At 32.3% G+C, this 7,500-nt stretch overlaps 1 protein-coding gene across 17 annotated transcripts in view; it reads left to right on the top strand.

Annotated features, from left to right (window-relative positions):
* Window positions 1–7,500, top strand: part of LOC122635322 (octopamine receptor beta-2R) — a 50,070-nt gene that overhangs the window by 30,267 nt on the left and 12,303 nt on the right. For 2 of the 17 annotated variants that reach the window (XM_043825399.1, XM_043825407.1), the window contains exon 1: window positions 3,738–4,868. The exons of the other annotated variants lie outside the window; for them this stretch is intronic. The gene's annotated coding sequence lies outside the window, so the exon portion shown is untranslated. Of the gene's footprint in view, window positions 1–3,737; window positions 4,869–7,500 lie in introns of those variants that run through there. 17 annotated transcript variants of the gene reach the window in all.

Below are 7,500 nucleotides of genomic sequence, written 5' to 3'. Positions count from 1 at the left end.
ATAGAATTCTTCAAATTTGATAGACATACCTTTTAGAATTAGGCTCAAATTCTCTCTCTCTCTCTCTCTCTCTCTCTCTCTCTCTCTATCTATCTATCTATCTATCTATCTATCTATCTATCTCTCTCTGTCTCTCTCATTAACTCTCTATTTGTCTCTATCTCTCTAACTCTATCTCTAATCTCTATCTCTCTCTTTCTTTATCGTTTATATGTCATAATCATTGGGGGAATTAAAGCCAAGCAGAGAGAATAAAATTATGCTAAGTCCGAGGATAAACGTGGGGTTGTCAACGTTTCCGGGATAAATCTGGAACAGGAATTCCGTGTGCTTGTTATATCATCATTATTATTCGTAGCGAGGCTCTCATTACGGAGTTGCTTCAGTCGGAATTTCAGTTGGATTTCGCATAGGTGGAAGAGCCGTACCGTGTCAGGCTCGCACCACCACCACCTCCCCTTTCCTTCCCTTCCATGCCTTCTCTCTCTCTCTCTCTCTCTCTCTCTCTCTGTCTTTTTCTCTTTTTCTCTCTTCGTTGCTAGTGACGATGATGTTGCCGCTATTGCTGTTGCTCCTGTTAATATAATGCATCCTTGAAAAAGTTATAATAAAAGAAAAAATATATTCGCGACCGGGGTTACGCTTTTGTTAATTTGAATACGTGTTAATTCGGCTGTATCATAGTTAGTAGGCGTTTCATAGTTAGAACGATTAATAAAAGTATAGATAATGAGAGAGAAAGAGAGATAAAAGAAAGAAAGAGAGATGTTCTTTAATGAGCATAAAACGCAACGACGAATGGATTTAATGATTTAATATTCGATAAATATTCGAATTAATGGAATAAAAAAGAAAGAATTGAATCGATCGAATAAAGTTTCGAAGGAGAAAATTTTTATATTGGTTTTGAAGAATTATAAGAAAGGGAGGTGAAACATACGTACGTACGAAGGATATGTTAGGTATAAGTAGTCACATACGTATGCATGTGTATAGATATTTATTTGATGTATTTACTACACATATAAAATTCGTGCGTGATATTCGTAAAAAGGAGAAAGAAGACATATGAGAGGGGTAGGAAAGACACAGATACATACATACATACATATATATATATATTTTCTTTCCACCCTAAACTTTTTCATCTTATATATCACACGAGTTAACAACGATCCTTCCCTTGGGTATGGAAAATACGTGGTTATATATAATATACGTGTATCACTAAATCTTAGAGAACGTGTGGGATTATCAAAAAATATTATATGTTAAAGTGGTAATATACATACATACATACATACATACATACATACATACATACATATATATATATGTATACATTTTCTATTTGTTATATATACATCATATAGATATTATACAATATCTATATATCTATTCTATATATCTATTTTCGAATTAGATATGTTATCCTTACCGTTATCCTTCTGATTAAACGAGGGTAAAAGCAGCACCAACTATAAAACAGACTTCCTGACTCTTAATGAAAACTTTTGAAAAGTTTCTCTCTTTGTATTAGGAAGAAATGAAGTTGGTAGTTATTACTAAATCGCTAGGGAAACTGCTGCTATTGCTACTGCTGCTGTTGCTGTTGCTGTTGCTATTACTCTCGAAGATGCCTAGGAACTTAATCAAACTTTAGAAATCACTTTCGTTTAAAAGAACAACGTGGAAAAGTTAGACACTCTATTTCTCTCCCTCTCTCTCTCTCTCTCTCTCTCTCTCTCTCTCTATTTCTCATTCGTCAGACGATTAGTAAATTCCACGGGAAATATCTACTCGTTCCGTGAAAATTCGACTTAGTAGCAACGAGTCGCGTGCTTAGTTTGCAAATTGGTTCTAACTTCGTCGTTTAAACCGGAGCCACGAATTGTACACCGAACTCTGTGTTACGTACTATGGGGATCCCATCGACGAGATCATTTTGATGAAAAGTTTCGATCGTTTATTATGTAACTCGTTCAAACTACTTGGTTTAGGTGAAGGAAAACTTAGAAAGTACGAACCGATATTCCGAACCGTAACATTTCCGTTCTCCATATTTATTATCGTAGGAAACTCACATCGTCCTCGTTTTATACATTTTCGTTAATAGAATAAATGAAAAACTTTATTATCCTTTGTTTTCCCTCGACAATGTGGCTATAATGTGAAACATTGAGAGTAGTTTCTTTTTGTAAGGTTTTTATTATATTTTATCGAGATATCATAAATAATTCATTTAATATAGTTTCCGTTGGAAAAATACTGTAGTGTAATATCGATATCTCTTCGTATTCATTCTGATCGATCTATCCTCTCGAAAATTGATACGAAATTTAACAACGTGTGTTTCATTCGTTCCGAAACTTTTTTTTCCTCCTTTTTTTTTTTTTTTTTTTTTTTCTTTTCTTTTTCTCTCTCTCTCTTTTTCAAATGACGACTATTCTCGTAAAAGAGTGATAAAGAGGAGAACGTATTCACAATTTTTGTAATTTTTTTTGTCAATAGAATAATTAAAAACTTTATTTTTTTTTTTGTAATTTTATTATCGTTATTACATCAGTGTGTTAAGTTTAATATTAAACGATTCTTACTTTTAAGATAAACTTTTTTATCGGGATATCATTTAATATATTTCGTTTAGAAAAATACCACAGTATCGTATCGTCTGTCACTCTCGCAATTATTCAGATCGATCTATCGTCTCGAAAATGATATGAAATATAACATCGTGAATTTTATTTGTTTCGAGACTTCTTTTTTCTTTAATGAGCATTCTCATCGATGATAAAAAAGAAGAAGGATTTATTCGATGTTCCTTCATTTTTAAAGTAGGATAATTAAAAACTTGATCATTTATTTCTTTTTATCGTTATTAGATCAATGAATAAAGTCGAGCATTGACAATCCTTTCTTTCAAAGTTTATCTTTTATCGAGATATCATAAATAATTCATTTAATGTATTTCGTTTAGAAAAATACCACGGTATCGTATCCATATCTCTCGCAATCATTCTGATGGATCCATCGTCTCGAAATTGATATAAAATAAACATCGTGAGTTTTATTTGCTTCGAGATTGATTTCTTTTTCTTTTTCTTTTTCTTTTTTATTTTTAATTGAATAAAAAAGATCGAAGAGAAGAACTTACTAGTAATTTGTTGACTTTTAAAGTAGAATAAATAAAAAGGCTTTATCATTCTCATTTACATTCATTGTTATATTACGACAATGCTTGATACAAAATATTGAGAATCCTTTCTATAAAACGTTTCTATTTTATCGAGATACTATAAATAATTCGTTTAATATATCTTATCTAGAAAAATATCGTAATACCGTATCGATATCTCTCTTACTTAGTTAGATCGATCTATCGTCTAGAAAATCGTCTCGAACTGTCTCGTGAGTTTTATTTGCTCGAAGCTTTTCTTTTAAAAAATGAGTACTTTCTGGTGATGGTAAAAGAAAGGGAGAGATGGAGAAGGAAGGGAAGAAGAAGAAATGATGAAGGAGAAGAAGGTACTTGATGGGATACATCAAGATTGTCTCTCGAGATTTCTGAAAGATTTTTCTTGTAGCCATTCTCTTTATGAATGACATTTCAATCGATGCATTCGTTAGAATTTGAACTTATGAAAATCTAAATGTTGTCTTTGTTAAAATAGATATTATTTAAGTAAAAATACATACAAATGCATGCACAGGTAGAAAGAAAGAGAGATATTTTTTCAAAGAAATTTTATTCATAGAATATTCTTACAATATTTTGAACGTTCTTTCTTATATTCAAGAAATAATTTACATTTTATTCGAAAATTGAATTTCACCGACGCGAACACATAAAAGATATATTATGTCGGTCCACGTGTATCTTAGAAAAGGACTTGTCTTTTCGATCCAAAGGACAGTGGTATATCGAACATCTACATACATACATATATACATTCATAGATGCATACATTCATATATACATACATATATACATACGTAGATGTAGTATTTGAACGTCAGCACTCTCAAAGCAAAAGCTTGTTTTTTTAGTCGAGCTTTCGTCTTGTTTAGTTTCCGTCGATAACAGTAGGGCAAATATACGTACAGGTATGTATACCTTGCTCCTCTGAAACAGTTTATTGGCTTACGTCCTGGCAAAACTCTGTTTGTCAGATATTTCCATAAATCTCCATAAACGAGATCTTCGAAGGTATGTATCTACGTATGTGTATATATATATATATATACATATACATACACATAAACGTGTTTGTCTCTTCGCATAAAAATTTTCATTCTACTAACATGTCTCTTTGTATTTTCGATTGTTTACATATCGTATATTATCGATCGCCGAATGAAAGAGATAGAAGGACAAGCGTTAGAGGACGAAAGATAGAAAGAGACAGAGATATCTTTAGTTAGTTTACACTCGACATTGGAAGGAGAAGAAAGAAAAAGCAAAACAAACAAAACCGATGTGCGTGTCGCTAGATACGAGCTTTCAGCTCCCGACACGAATCAGTTTCGTCTTTGACCTTCGACGAGTAACGTCGCGTGTTAACTCGAGCTCTTAACGTTATCCCCATTTACTCCCCTTACTCTCTCACGGGTTTTGCATTGCCGGATGATTTAATTTTAAAGATCTTCCGTGAGCTAAGAAAATATTTATCAGGCAAGTTATTATATTTGCACCGTTGACCATGGCCGTTAATAGTCGACGATGCATTTCCTTTATATTAATCTAATTCTTTCGACCGTCCATTACTACTACTACTACTACCACTACTACTACTACCACCACCACCACACTATTACTATTGCTACGTCATCGTTTAATTGGATCTCGTCATGTTATTCGACGAATTAAAGTAAGTAATTTCATTTCATTTCATTTCATTTCATTTCATTTCATTTCATTTCATTTCATTTCCTTTGTCTGTTTGTTTGACGAAAAGTAAAGAAAAGAAGAGAAAAGAAAAGAAAGAGAGAAAAAGGAGAAAAAAGAAGAGAGGAAGGGAAAAAAAAGAAATAGGATGGATTAACGAACTCTCGTTCGCTTTTTATCACGTCGTTATTAGTTTATGTAAGAGTATATAAGATAGAGAAAGAGAGAGAGAGAGAGAGAGAGAGAGAGAGAGAGAGAGAAGCTATCAGAACATCAAGGGATAGATACATAGAAAGAGATAGATAGAGAGAGATTTACGTCTGAAAGTAGAAAGTCCTTTCATTATGTGGACGACGCAAGGAGAAAGATTTACCATGTGGTCGGACCATGTGATGGCATCATCTAACGCGTTAAAGAAACTAGTATACTTTTTCGATAATAAGAAAATACAATGGTTGATTTTTAAACGATTATATTACGCTCTTACGAAACTAGAAATAAGTTAGATACGTATTTAGATTTATATGTAAGTATAGGTATATTTCATTAACAATTAATTGTTTACATACGTAAACAGCGATAGAGATAAGGTCGTTCTATTAACAATATTCACAATGAAAACAATTCTCAGACGAATTACGTTTGCGAGCGAGCTTTTGACCTTTCTTTCTTCTCTTTTTGTTTTTGTTCTTCTGTCTTGGATCGTGTAAATAAGATTGAAACTATATCGACACGATTATTTCTATATCTTCGTTCGTTCAAAATGTTCACGATACATTGGTACTAAGATCTAACGATTCTTCAGTTTTTAAAGTTTGAGAGACAACGAACGACGAGACAGAATATATCTTAATTTACATATTTTTAAATTACAAATATAATACTATTTGCATAAATTGGAATGTCAAGAAGAGCCCAACATCCTTCTCTCTTTGTATCTCTCTCTCTCTCTCTCTCTCTCTCTCTCTCTCTCTCTCTCTTTCTCTCTTCTTTAATTGCTTTTAACGAATACGATGAATTAGGTGGGGAAAACGTTGGTTAACGAAGGACCTCTCGAGATCCCAGCTTCTGGTAATATACGTAGTACGTATCAACGATTTTTATCAACGTAGTTTTAACGTAGTTCTTTTTTTTTGCAAGAAAATCGAAGTAACTGCTACTACTACTACTACTACTACTATTAGTATTACCACTACTAACGAGTACGTAAGAGTCACTCGTAATAATGTTTCTCGTGACGAAAGGTTATTAAAAAAAGAAAAAAAAAAAAAGAAGCAGAGGTAGGGAGGTGAAGAGGAAAAATTTGTCGTTAAAATATCAAAATAAAAAAATTGGAAATATGACGAATAAAGTTATAACGATGACGTTATATCAAAGGCCACGTAACTACTTAACTAAGTACTTACTTAGGTATTCCTTTTCAGTAGATTTCAAGTACCTCGTATAAATGTAAAGTTTCGAAGAAAATCATATCTATCCGATTTATCGTCGATTTATTAGATTTATTAAGCAACGATACAACGATGGAAGAGAAGAAACAATGTTATGGGAGGATGAGTGGGTGGTAAAACTTGTTAAAGAAATACCCAATTCAAAGTTTCATTTGCTTTATTATAGGTACTTATATCCGACGACGATATTATGCAAAAGATAAAAGTATCTTCATCTTGTTCTTTTTAAAACTCGTTCGTTTCTCCACATCAACGCTTACCATTATCAACAACGCCATCTTCTTTTTTATCTTTTTCTTTGTTTTTCTCTTTTAATATCACAAAAAGAACGCGAACATGGTCGATATCTCGATAGAATCTTGTAATTAGCTAAGATGAAGAGAATTCGAGAGATTAAACTCTAATATTTTCAACGTAGAAATTTTATATTTAACTTTTTTAATGATGTAAATGCTGAAGAAAGAAAGAGAGAGGAAGAGAGAGAGAGAGAGAGAGGAGAAATACGAAAGAAGTAGAAGAAGAAGAAGAAGAAGAAATTTCATGCAATTACATGTTGATAGGATACTTCGTTTCACTCTCTTTTTATTTTTTTTTTTTAAGATCCTCATGCGATTTAGTTTGTCTCTTTCTTTCTCTCTCTCTCTCTTTCTCTCTCTTTTTTTCTCTCTCTGTCTTTCTTTTTTTATCGAGTTTTAATCAAATGCACTCGAAACAGATTAAGATTTCATCTTGCATTATTTCGATTGGTTTCTATTTGCAAGAGATTTTATTAAATATCGAGAGAAGAGAGAGAGAGAGAGAGAGAGAGAGAGAGAGAGAGAAAGAGAGAGAAGGAGAAAGAGTGTATGGTGGAGGGTATTAAATTTTTCTCTCAATGTATTACTCGTTAACGCAGGATTTTGCGAGCTTTGAAAAAGTCATGAATAGAAAAGAGAATGACGTTTGTAACGTCACGAAACGTGATCTCAACGTATTATTTCATTGTGGATTACATCGGGAAACGTTAATCTCTTCAATGTTCATTATCCAAGAAGCGTTTAATTTAGTTTATTAAAGTTTATCAAATGAAATGAGAGTTTTTATATAAAAATCTTTCGACTATTTTCAAACGTGTATATATATATATATATATATATATATATATATATATAGAGAGAGAGAGAG

The sequence above is a fragment of the Vespula pensylvanica genome, chromosome 18, assembly GCF_014466175.1.
Source record: "Vespula pensylvanica isolate Volc-1 chromosome 18, ASM1446617v1, whole genome shotgun sequence".
In the NCBI taxonomy this organism is placed as follows: Eukaryota; Metazoa; Arthropoda; class Insecta; order Hymenoptera; family Vespidae; genus Vespula; species Vespula pensylvanica.
Note: the sequence above shows the minus strand (reverse complement) of the source record. Positions and strands in the feature narration are given on the sequence as shown.